We start from the raw sequence: 12,588 nt of genomic DNA, 5'->3' as shown, positions 1-12,588 counted from the left end.
TATTTCATGATTTATGTTACTGTGTTTTATATGCTCTTTCAATTTCCTACAACATAATGCCTTGCCTTCTGTAGGTGTTCAATAAATACTTGTTGATTTGAATTGAAATTACAGACCTCAAGGCTAAAAATAGTATTACAGTTAATATTTAATCAAAACAAGTTTCACCTTTCAGAGAAGTTGAATTGCGTTTTGTCTTAGTAATAACTGAATTCCAGTTATTTTTTCACAGAACTTTCATTCTAGCCATTTTATGTTTCTTCACAGCATTCATTTGGTACACACACAGGTTATATTAATTCTATGTTACAGATAAATACAACTTTGCACACAGATGTCCAGGGCTTGCTCAAATCAGAATGTCATTACTAAAGCTAAAACCAAAACTTGTTGGGATAACCCCTAGTTCAGATCTCAATTTCTTGTGAGAGAGACCCCTTTAGAATGATTCTACCTGCTGTCATGGAAGGCAGGATCAACATCTTTAGAAAGAAACCAGACTATCAATGGGTCCAGTATAATAGAAATTAATCCAGCAGACAAGTGCATGGGTGAGGAGACTTAGAAACAGTTGCTAAGAGATTTCAATTATTATATCATCAATAAAACTGCATAAGAAGACCTGTATCTATAGTTGTGCTGTTTGCAGGGCGTGGAGTCAATCATTCCATCAAGAATTTTAAGTTGTGAGCCACACTGTGGTATTGTGGTGGCATGTGATGACAGCTCCCTTTGGCTAGTCAATACAAATGTCAATCAAATCTGCACTAGGACTTGCCATTTTACAAGAACTCATTGGTCTGCATGTGACTGTGGCTTCAACCACCAAATACTCATAGTTTCTAATCTTGGTGACTCTACCTGGAGCTCTGGGTCAACTTTACGAGGATTTGGCAAGTCTATATTGAAGAATCAGTTTTTCTAAACAAATAAACAAAAAAAGGAGTCAAAGACCAGGAATAAGACGTGCTTGGACATATCACAAAATCATTGTAAGATCATAGATAGCCATTCATTCATTAATTTAACAAATATACACCGAGAACATTTCAGACACCAGACTACTTGCAGTAATAAACAAAAAAGGCTACTTTAATTTTCTCTTCACAAGGAGCTTCTGATCTAGTGAAAGGAGACAGATGGTAAAGCAAAAAGAAGCAAAACTCATGTAGTAATAGTACTTCACAGAGCATTAAAGCAGGGTAATGTGCAGAGTCACTATATGGTAAAGGCTCTCTCTGAGGAAGTGATGGAGGCTGAGATCTGAATAGCAAGAGAGACAAACCAAAAAACCCAAACCCACTGCCATCAAGTCGATTCCCACTCATAGCAACCCCATAGGACAGAGTAGAACTGCCCCATAGGGTTTCCAAGTCTATAAAATCTTTTTCGAAAGCAGACTACCACATCTTTCTCCCTCAGAGTGGCTCGTGGATTCAAACCACTGACCTTTTGGTTAGCAGCCGAGTCCTTTAACCACTGTGCCATCAGGGCTACTAGCAAGAAAAATCAGCCACTAAAAGAGTTGGAAAGTGGATGCAAGGCACAGGGAGTGAGCAGAGGCCAGATTATGTAGGACTTCCAAGGCGTGGAGTTGGGATTTTATTTTGGATGCAATGAAATGCTGTTTAGAGAATTTAAAATAAATAATCTGATTTACATTTAAAATAATCCCTCTGGTTGCTAAAGGGAGAAAGGATTGTTGGGTCAACAATGAAAGTAAAGAGAGCAATTAAGAAGCTACTTGCCCTAGTTTTAAAAACGGCATTCTAAATCAAATAAATCCCATGGAAAATGATGGTAATTTAGACTAAGTGGTAGTAATGGAGATGGAGAAAAGTGGACACAATTCAGGAGCTTATTTAGGGGGTTGTGTCCATAGAACTTTCTGGTGGGGTGAAAATGGAGAAAGGAAAATTAAGAATGACACGTTGGCTTTGCTTTTGAGCAACAAGGGTGGCTGGGGGTGCAATTCACTTAAATGGAAAAGACTAGAAAAGTTAGAGGATGAGTAAATATGGGGTATGGTGACAATCAAGAGTTCTTCCTTGAACATAAAAATGTGACAGCTATAGGACATCCAAGCGCAGATATCAAGTAAAGAGGTTGATACATATGTCTGGAGACCAGCGAAGAATTCTGAACTGGAAATACAAGTTTGAGAGTGTCTGGATAATACCACTGAAGAGTAAGTACAAATAAGAGATCACTAAGCAGTAAGTACAAATAAAGAAGAGAAATGCTGGATTCAGCCCAGAGGAAGCACTTCTGCATTAAGAGTGAGCAGAGGAGCCAGCAAAAAGAGACCAGGAAGCCACTAACGATGCAGTTAAGAGGCAACCAAAACACAGAATGTGCAGACCACCATTGTTAAACTTCTGCTTTATTCAGACCACAAACACGTTCAGGCAGGTTCAAGATAAGGAATCATATAACTTTAGTGCTAGAAGAGATTTTGGAAACAATTTAGCGCAATATCCTCATTTGTGTAAACTGAACCTAGAAAAATTTGACCCACTGTTGGGCCTGAGACTAGAAACTGTGGTCCAGTAATTTATTATCTATCTTCTGCTTGTGTTTTCTGGATTATGATTTTTTTTTTTCCCTAAACACTTCATTTTTCTATTAATACATTTAACAGACCAGGGAGGACCCTCACACTCACTCTGGTGGCTTTCACTTCCTTTTTTGGCATTTGGTAGTAATGCCGTTGATCTGATTCTGCTCCCCTCAGCCATAAAGGCTTTTACATAGATTCGAAACTTTTAAAACATAATTTGGCTTTAGACAAGACAGAATCAAAGTACTTTCAGGTGTTAGGAATATGGGGGATATTAGAATCTGTTCTCTCTCTCAATATTTCAGCAGCTTGCAAAAAAATTCTATACATGTGGAAATGCAATTTCTGACTTTACAACAGTCCAGCCATTATGCAGTGTTGCCTTTTGTGATCTCGCTCCCAAGTGAGAACTGTTTTTTTACTCTTATGTTGAAGTCATAGAGTTTACAATTTTGGAAATAGTTGCTTAGATATATGCCATCTTTATTTTGGTAGGAAGTGTTGTGAGTCATAGCACAGTGAGGCCTAAAGTACCTCTCCATATCCACTCATACTCTTTTCTGGAATCTTTATTACTCCCGCGCACAAAAACGTGACTCCAATAAGAAGACATGTGAATAAATTGTGTCAATGTAGCTCCGAAAGAAAGAAAGATGGGTGAATGAATGGATGGAAGGAAAGGGAGAAAGAAAGGAAGTGTGCACATCCACACTATATATGGATGTACGTGTACAGGCAGCCCTCGCGTTACTAACGAGATCCGTTCCTAAGACTATTTTTAAGTCGAATTTGTAGGTAAGTCAAAACAGATACATACAATTCTTATTTAGTGTCAGTCAAATGTTTGTCTTATTATATAGTATATAGTTTACCTTTCTATGCATATGAAACAGTTGAGAAACACTTCTAAACCACTCAAAGTAGTGTGTGCGTTTGTTATTACGAGCCATTGCATGTATTTAACTCAAATTTTTAATATGATAGACTTAAGTCAGACATTTGTAACTGGGGACTGCTTGTGTATACATACTGCCAGCCAACTGGAAAGAGGCTAATAAAATAATTATTTTAAATTTATTATGATTATTTTAAATTCATTACATCACTCAACAAATATTTATTTAGCATCTATTAGGAACCACACACTATTCTAAGTGCTGAGCATACAGCAATGAACATAACTGACAAAAATTTCTACCTTCATTCTAGGGGAGAAAAAGAGACAATAAACATAAACACAACCAAAAAACCAAACCTGTTGCCTTTGAGTCAATTGCGACTCATAGCGGCCCAATAGACAGAGTAGAACTGCCCCGTAGGGTTTACACGAAGCAACTGGTGGATTCAAACTGCCAACCTTTTGATTAGCAGCCAAGCTCTTAACCACTGCGCCACCAAAGATGTTAAGTGGTGATAAGTTCTATGGAGAAAAATTAGGCAGGAAAGAAGCATAGGAAGTTTTGTGGAGAATAGAAGTGTAATTTGAATAGAGTGGTAGGGTTATTTTCACTGAGAGGATGATATTTGCGGAAGAACCTGAAGAGGGTGAGGAAGTGCAACAAGCAGATAACAAGGAATAGATTCTGTAGGCAGGTACAGTGTTCTGGAAGGAGTAGTAGTCTTAGCAAGTTCAGGAAAAAAGCAAGGTGCAGTACAGCTGGAGTACAAAATTCGAGGGCAGAGAGGTAACGAGGAAACAGATTGTGCAGTGCTATTGAAAAGACGTTTTAGTCTGAATGAGAGGGGACGCCTATATACAGTTTAAGTGGATAAGTCACGCGATCTGATTTAGGTTTAACAGAATCACTTTGATGAGAATACACTGTTTAGGGGTGAGGGTAAAAGCAGGGGACCAATTAGTTAGGATGAACATACATCCCAGTTGCCTGAGACAATATCGATTTATACATGTTAAGGACCAATGAAATGCTAATAATCATCTTTAGTAATCCTTTTCATCCTCAAGAGTTTGGACACTTTTGATAAATTGTATGGTTACCTTAAAATTAATTGCTACAACAATGGGCTCAAACATACCAAGAATTGTGAGGTTGGTGCAGGACAAAGTACTCTTTCATTGTTATACATAAGGTTGCCATAAAGCAGAGCCAGCTAGATGGCAACTAACAATAACCTTAAAATTAGAAAGTTATTGCATTTCACCAGGCCAGTAGCAGTGCAGGTGATGAGAAGTGGTCAGATTCTGGGTTTATTTTGAAGGTGGAACTAAGAGAATATGTGAATGGATTTAGATTATTTTTTATGAATGGATGAAAGAAATCTAGGGATATTCCAAGATTTGGAGCCTAAGCAGTTGGGAGGATAGAGGTGCCATTTGCTGAGTTGGGGAAGATTATGGGAGAAGCAGGTTTGGGGGGCAGGAGATCAGAAGTTCTGTTTTGCATACATCAACATTTAAAGATGCCTATTAAACAACTGAAATACCTGGGTGGTACAAACAGCTATCGCACTCAGCTCCCAAACAAAAGGCTGGCCGTTTGAGTTCACCCAGAGGTACCTAGGAATAAAGGCTTGGTGATCTACTTCTTAAGTGCTTGGCTACTAACCGAAAGATCAGAAGTTTGGACCCACCAGCTGCTCCATGGGAGAAGGATGGGGCAGCCTGCTATAAAGATTTACAGCCTTGGAAACTTTATGGGACAGTTCTACTCTGTCCTGTAGGGTCCTTATGAGTTGGAATTCAACTCAACAGCAAGGAGTTTTTAGTTTGGATCTACTTCTGAAAAAATCAGCCATTGTGAAGCTATGGAGCACAGTTCGACTCTGGCACATATGAGGTCGCCGTGAGTCCAAATTTACTTGATGGCAACTGTTTTGATATTAAACATCAAAGAACAGATACTGAGTAGTCAGTTTGAATAAGGAGCTTGGATTCAGGGGGGAGACTTCAGGACTGGAGATATAAATTTGAGGGTAGTCAGGAAACAGAGCTGATGAGTTTATCAAGGAATGAATAAGATAAAGAATAAGAATATCCAAGGACTAAGCCCTGGCACATTCCAGCTTCGAGAAGTGGAAGTAGTGAGGAGGAACAAACAAAGGAGACTGAGGAGTGGCTAGTGAAGTAGGAGAGAACCCAGAACAGGGTGATGTCCTTGGAGACAAGTATACAAAGTACTTCAGTGAGTAAGGAGTGATCAACTTGTCAAGCCTGCTGACAGGTCAAGTAAGATGAGGAATGAGAATTGATCACTGATCTTAGCAACCCAGAGTCATTGATGTTTGATGATTTTGAGGAGGGACGTTGAGTGGAGTGGTGGGGACAAAATTTAATTAAGAGTCCGAGAAAGAATGGAAGGAGACCTGAAGACAGCAAGAATAATAAATTTCTTGAAGTGTTTTATTATAAAAGGAAGGAGAGAAGTTGAGTAGGAACTGAAGGATTAAACGGTCCAAGTGTTTTTCATTTCTTTGTTTTTGGTTTTGTTTTGTTTTTACCTTTAGAATGGGGGAAACAGCTTGTCTACAAGATAATCAGAATGTCGGTAAAATTGATGGTGCAGGATGGTTAAAGATCAGGCTTGTTGGGGTGCTGTCCTTGATTAGACAGAGGAAATGGGATCCAGGGTGCCAGTGGAGGGATTGGCCTTAGGTTGGGTGAATTTGGAGGAAGAGGAGGAAAGGCAGAGAATAGGGCACTAATGGAGTAGGTGAGTAGGGTTAAGGTTTGTAGAGGGTTACTTCTGATAGGATTCATATACGACAAACACATGCTTGTACTTTAGGTTTGCAGAGGATCGTAATTGCCATTTTAACTCTTGTATGTATCTGGGTGGCCAGCAGCCCCACACAAGCATTATTTTCTGGTTTAGGCTGTCAGGCATGTCACTGCAGCTCTGTTCCTGGGCCTACAACTAATCAATACCTGTCCTCAACATATGCATCCCCCATTTTCCATTGCAGCCTTCTAAGATTCATTGCTCTTTGTCAGCTGTCAACAGCCATGCCACATAATTTTAGCACTTCCTTAACAACATTTCTCCTGCCCACCATGAAGTGACTGCATATTTTGCATGTGCACTGTTTTCTTTAAGATACTAGAAGAATCTGGAAGATGGACTCATAAAAACCAAAACCCAAACCTGCTGCCGTCGAGTCGATTCCGACTCATAGCAACCCTACAGGACAGAATAGAACTGCCCCATTGAGTTTCCAAGGATAGGGCAGTGAATATGAGGTTTGGCAGTTCTTTAATTGCATGATTAAATGCAAACATTCATGTCATACCCTACTCTGGAAAATTTGGTCTTCTGGGCAAAGAAACTTCTGAGGGTATCTCATTTTCCCCATTTATCTAGAAATGAATGGAAAGCACCCATATTTTTTTGCAGGAAGCCAAATGATTTGTAGTGAGAAGGACACTGAACTAAGAGTGAGGATGATTGAATCCCAGTCTTTGCTCTCGCACACAAACTGCTCTACTTTAGACAATTGACTCAGACTCTGGATTTTGGTTGCTTCATCAATAAAAGCAGGATCTGAACTAGAGGTTCTTGCAAGTTTTAGAATTTAGCTCATACCTGGGTTCAAAATAAGACAATAATGAGAGTAGTGATTATTCTCTAAGAATTTTGCCATATATAACTCCTAACCAAACAAAAATGCTAAGTGCAAACACATATTCCTGAAACCAAAAAAGGAGGAAGTCAGATGTTTTGTTTTGAAACTAAGGAATGTTAAGTAAGAACTTTCTCTGGAAAATGCTATTTATCTTTAGAAGTGACTTGAGCTGCTAAATCTATAAACCCACCCAGTGATTCACAGAAAGGGATATAACCCTTGCTATTATTTTTTTTTTATCATTAAGACATAAAGAATTTATTTAAAATGTAATGGAAATGACAGACATTTCTAATTCTTGAGAAATTTTATGATTTGTATAGGAAAAGGGCCTAATTATAATTTAGTGCATCCTCAGATGTGAAATATTTGCCTGAATATTTCTTATATTTCCCAGTGATATTTTTTAAATGTTCTGATGTCTTATTAAATTTTTTTTGGATAAGGAATTCATAAGCCAGCATGAGAAAAGGCCTAATAAACTTCTGATCTAACAAAGACTTCTGTTGTTGAATATTAATTTTCCTCTTCTTAATTTCATGGTATAATCAATCTTATTTAACGCCCTCTGAATAATTTCTATACCTCTTGTTTTTTATTTGGGTCTTGCCCCCCCCAAATAGTGCTTTCTTTTGCAGATGTTTTCTTGATCATGTTGAATGTAATTTATGTAGCTTACACTGCTTAAATTGCAGATGTTTTCTTTGGCCAAACTGAATGTAAATTTTGTAACTTACAGTGTTTAAGTGAAAACTGCCGGAGTGGAAGAAAGTAACTCATATAGATTTAGATAGAAATATAGATTTTTAAAAATTGCTATAATATATAGTATATGAAGATACTAGCAAATTGCTGTCAGTGAGGCTTATAACTGAAAATAGATTTTGCCATGTCGATCGTGGGTTAAAATGATTTTTGCAATTCTTTTCTGCTGATTCTCCCTTTTTACCAAAGTCACACCTTTGCAAAACAAGTCAACAAGCTTAGAGTGATAACCTTAAAGTATAAACAGAGTAAAACTAGCTTGCCCTTATGGGTATAATCTTGACCTCATTCTACGGACAGCTAAGCGAATCGGTCACATTAAAACAAGAAACAATGGAATAACTTATCAGAGAAAAATGAATTTTAGACAATAAATACGTTCTATTTCTGTTCCAAGACTAAATATTACACCTGACTATTCCCTTTGGAATTCCCTAGGGAAGGACGAGATTTGCTGCCAGAGCACAGAATAAAAATCAGACACTAGCTCACACTTCCCCGAAGGTCATTTTCACTCCTCAGAGATCCTGGGCGACAGCTTGAGCCTCTCACAATCCAATTTAAATTAAATGGTAGAGATAACACTATAGCTTCCTGTTCGGTCCCCCCTGTTCTGTGTATGGTACTTCACTTTCTTATAAAATTAAATTGATTGGCAAGCCCAAGCCTGGTGAGGCATTGAGGGCAAGAGAAGGAAAGCGGAAAGGCCAAATATTGAGCATGATACCATCAATGTTAGAAAGCTCTTAGAGATTATTTAAAAGCAAACAACCCTATTTCTATGACTTCATTTTTAAAAAGAACATGCCTATCTCCTTTAACCATTATCTAGGTACTCACATCAAATATCATGGACTCTGAAATTATTTTAAACAAAAGGAAATTTGACATTGTGGAGCATGAGAGCTTTGAGGAGGTTTAGATTTAAAATGTCATTAAGAGAGATAAAAAGAGATAACCAGGAGATGTTCTTTAATATCTGCATGGTTCTTTGCATTATATGAAGTGCGAATGTTCTAACCAAAGCTATTCAACTGAAATATAATCAGAGCCATATATGTAATTAAAATTTTTCTAGTAGCTACATTAAAAACTGATTTTAAAAACAAGAAACAGGTGATGCTAAGTTTAATAATATAGCTTATTAGGGTTCTCCAGAGAAACAGAACCTAGGCAAAATATATACGTATCTTTTTTTTTTTTTTTTTTAAAGAATTGTCTCACACCATAGTCAGGAGTGGTAAGTTTGAATTTGTAGGGCAGGGGGCAGGCTGGAAACTCAGGCACAAGTTGATTTTGCAGTCCTGAGGCAGAATTCCTCTTCAGGAAACCTCAGTATTTTTTTCTCCTAAACCCTTTTAACTGGAGACTTCCAGCCAACATGGCTCCATAGACAGAAGCAGTATGCCATCGCTCCACAGCAAAGACCCGAAAAGCTAAGTAAAATAGGGTGAAAGGTCATCCCTGGAACCTGAAGTGTCAAACAAAGAGATAAAGAACTCAGCCAAACACGGAATGGAATCAGAAACTGACAGAGGACTGAGAGCCAGGAGAAATACTTGCGGAAGTTCTTTATCAGCTAAGGCAGCACGGATTTGACATCTTGGACTCCTGTCAGAGATGAGCTGATAGAGAGCATGGGAAAGCAGCTTCATGGAGCTCCCAGCAGGAGACAGAGTACGCAGTATCCAGCGATACATGCTTCTCCCCGCCCCCCCACCCCCACCCCTGTCCTCTTCTGGCTGCTCTACCTCTGAGTTTCCCAGCTGGCTATGGTGACTTGGCTGGCCAGGAAGTGCAGCATCTGTGCTGCTTCGATTCACCCCACCCACATCAGAGATCCGCAGATCGGCGGACAGGGGGTACCAGAGCTTCAGGAGGTTCCCAGCAGGAGACAGAGCACTCGGTAACAACCGATATACGCTTTCCTAACTCCTACCCTTCTTCCCCTCCCCCTTCGGCCTCCTTTGCTTTCCGTCAGCCGCAGTCTCTTGGCCAGGAGGCAACTGCTGCTGCCCCAGGCCACTTAGACTCACCCTGTCCACACTGGCCAGGTCCCTGAGCTAGTATACCTTCTTTCCATCTGTTTTGGTTTCTTCCGTACCTCCCACGACTTCCCTACCCGTTCTCTCCAACACCTGGCTCCCTGTGCCCTCTTTGTTTCTTTTTGAAAGGCTGTGAAGCCCCCCTCAACTGGGATCCACTCCCCCGGGCTGCAACACCACGCTGCTGGAATCTCTGGGGCTTTTGTGTTTGTTTGTTTTGTTTTCTTTCTCTTTTTGCACTTGGGAGCCCCTTCTAGCCAGGCTGCACTGCACGGCCTAGGAGCCACTTCCCCAATCTGTGCAGCAGCATAGGCTGTATCCCTGGGGGGCATTTCTGTTTTTTCTTTCTTTATTTTTCTTTTTTCCTTCTCTCTTTTTCCCTTTCTGTCTTTCTGCATTTCTCAGTTCTCGTCTGTCTATACTTACCTTCTTTTCCAGTCTCCTGAATACCTGGTGCTGTGTGACATCTATACCCCCTCTAGCCAGGCTAGATTGCACAACTTGGGAGACTTCCCTTGTCTTTGCAGCAGCACTGGTGGGACCCCTAGGGGCTCTTCTTTTCTACTTTTTTTTCCCCCTTTTTCACTTCTCTCCATTTCTTGGGTTCTCATCACTCCACTCCAATGGCAAGCTCCCTTTGCACTCTTTTTTTTGGGGGGGGGGTGTTTTTTTTCCCTTTGTTTGTTTTTGGGTCTTGTTTTCTCTCTCCTTTTTCCCATACCCGTACTAGCTCCATACATCCTCCCCCCTCTTTCCTGCCTACTGCACCATGCACTGAACATAACGCCTCCAAGCACCACAGGCATGGCCTACTGGAACCTCCCTGGCACTGATTCCTGGCCCACCCTGTGAGCTCTAGTACATGCCACAAACAACCCATCCCAGCCCCTTCCCTTCAGCTGGATCTACCTTGCTGCACCATAGCTAAGTGACTGCCCCACCTTTTGGACAAGGAGGTGAAAAGTATTGTGACTACAAATGAGCAAACAACAAAGAACACACAGCCCACTTGCTCAGACATAACCAAATTAAAAAAAAAAAGGACGAAACAGACAAATCTACAATCAAGAAACAAGAAAATAACTACTGAATGTCCCAAAGACAGCAGAGAGTATCAAAACACATTAACAACAACAACAAGAAAAAAAAAAACAGGAGAGAATGGTTCCAGTAGGCATCCAAAATAAACCACCAGATGACTTTCCAGTAGAGGAAAAGGCACTAGAACTACCTGAAAGGGAATCCACATCTCTAATGTTCAGAGCTATCCAAGAGTTGAAGCAAAATGAGGACAAAAATGTGGAAAAAAATAGACAAATTTATGAAAAAGGCAGAAAATTCACAGAAAATACAGACAAAAAAATGGAAGAATTTGGGAAAATAATACAGAAATAAAATGCCAAAATAAATTCGCAACTAGAAACCACACAAAAACAACAATTAGAAATCCAAAAGATAAACAACAAGGTTTCAGAAATGAACAGTGTCATAGAAGGACTGAGGACCAGGTTTGAAATGATGGAAGACAGAATCAGTGAAATTGAAGACAAATACTTGGATACAACTCTGTTTAAGGCAGCCCTAAGAATTATGTGGTATACAATCAAAAGCAAAAATTTGCAAGTGATCAGAGTTCCAGAACAGGGAGAGAGAACGGAAAACACAGAGAGAATCATTGAAGAATTGCTGACAGAAAACTTCCCCAATATCATAAATGATGAAAAGCTGACCATCAAAGAAGCTCAACAAACCCCATATAGGATAGACCCTAAAAGAAAAACATCAAGGCATATCATAATCACACTCTAAAACCAAAGACAAAGAAAAAATCCTGCCAGCAGCTTGAGAAAAACAAAAAGTCACATACAGAGGAGAAACAATAAGACTAAACTCTGATTATTCAGCAAAAGCCATGCAGCCAAGAAGGCAATGGGATGATGTACATAAAACCTTGAAAGAAAAACATTGCCAACCAAGAATAATATAACCTGCAAAACTTTCACTCAAATAAAAAAAGAAAAACCTAGTGCCGTCGAGTCGATTCCAACTCATAGCGACCCTATAGGATGGAGTAGAACTGCCCCACAGAGTTTCGAAGGATGGTGAAATTCAGACATTTCCAGATAAATAGAAATTAAGGGAATATGTAAAAACCAAACCAAACTTACACGAATTATTAAAGGGAGTCCTTCGGTCTGAGAACAAACAACATCAGACCATAGCCTGAACCTAGGACGCAAGATTGTACCAGCCAGATACCAACCTAGGACATGAACTTTCAAGGACTATCTAAAACCAAAACAATTGCAACAGGGAACCAGAGAGGTTAATCTGTAAATGACAACAGTGCCAGAACAATAAAAGGGAATAAATGGTATAGGTATAGAACTTTCTGATGGAGAGGAAGGCAAGGCAACACAAAGCAATAATAGACAAGTTCAAAACTAGAAAGATAAGGATAAATTTCAAGGTAACCACAAAGAAAGTTAACAAACCCACTCTTCAAAATAAAGAAGAAAAACATAAAGTCTCAGTAAAAACAAAATCTACAAAAACAAAGGAAATGAAAAAGAAATCCACGAATAAAAGGAACTCAGCACAGGAGAGTAAGAGGAACAAAGAAAATGTCAGTGCCAC

The sequence above is a fragment of the Loxodonta africana genome, chromosome 4 (genome assembly GCF_030014295.1).
Source record: "Loxodonta africana isolate mLoxAfr1 chromosome 4, mLoxAfr1.hap2, whole genome shotgun sequence".
Taxonomy (NCBI): domain Eukaryota; kingdom Metazoa; phylum Chordata; class Mammalia; order Proboscidea; family Elephantidae; genus Loxodonta; species Loxodonta africana.
Note: the sequence above shows the minus strand (reverse complement) of the source record.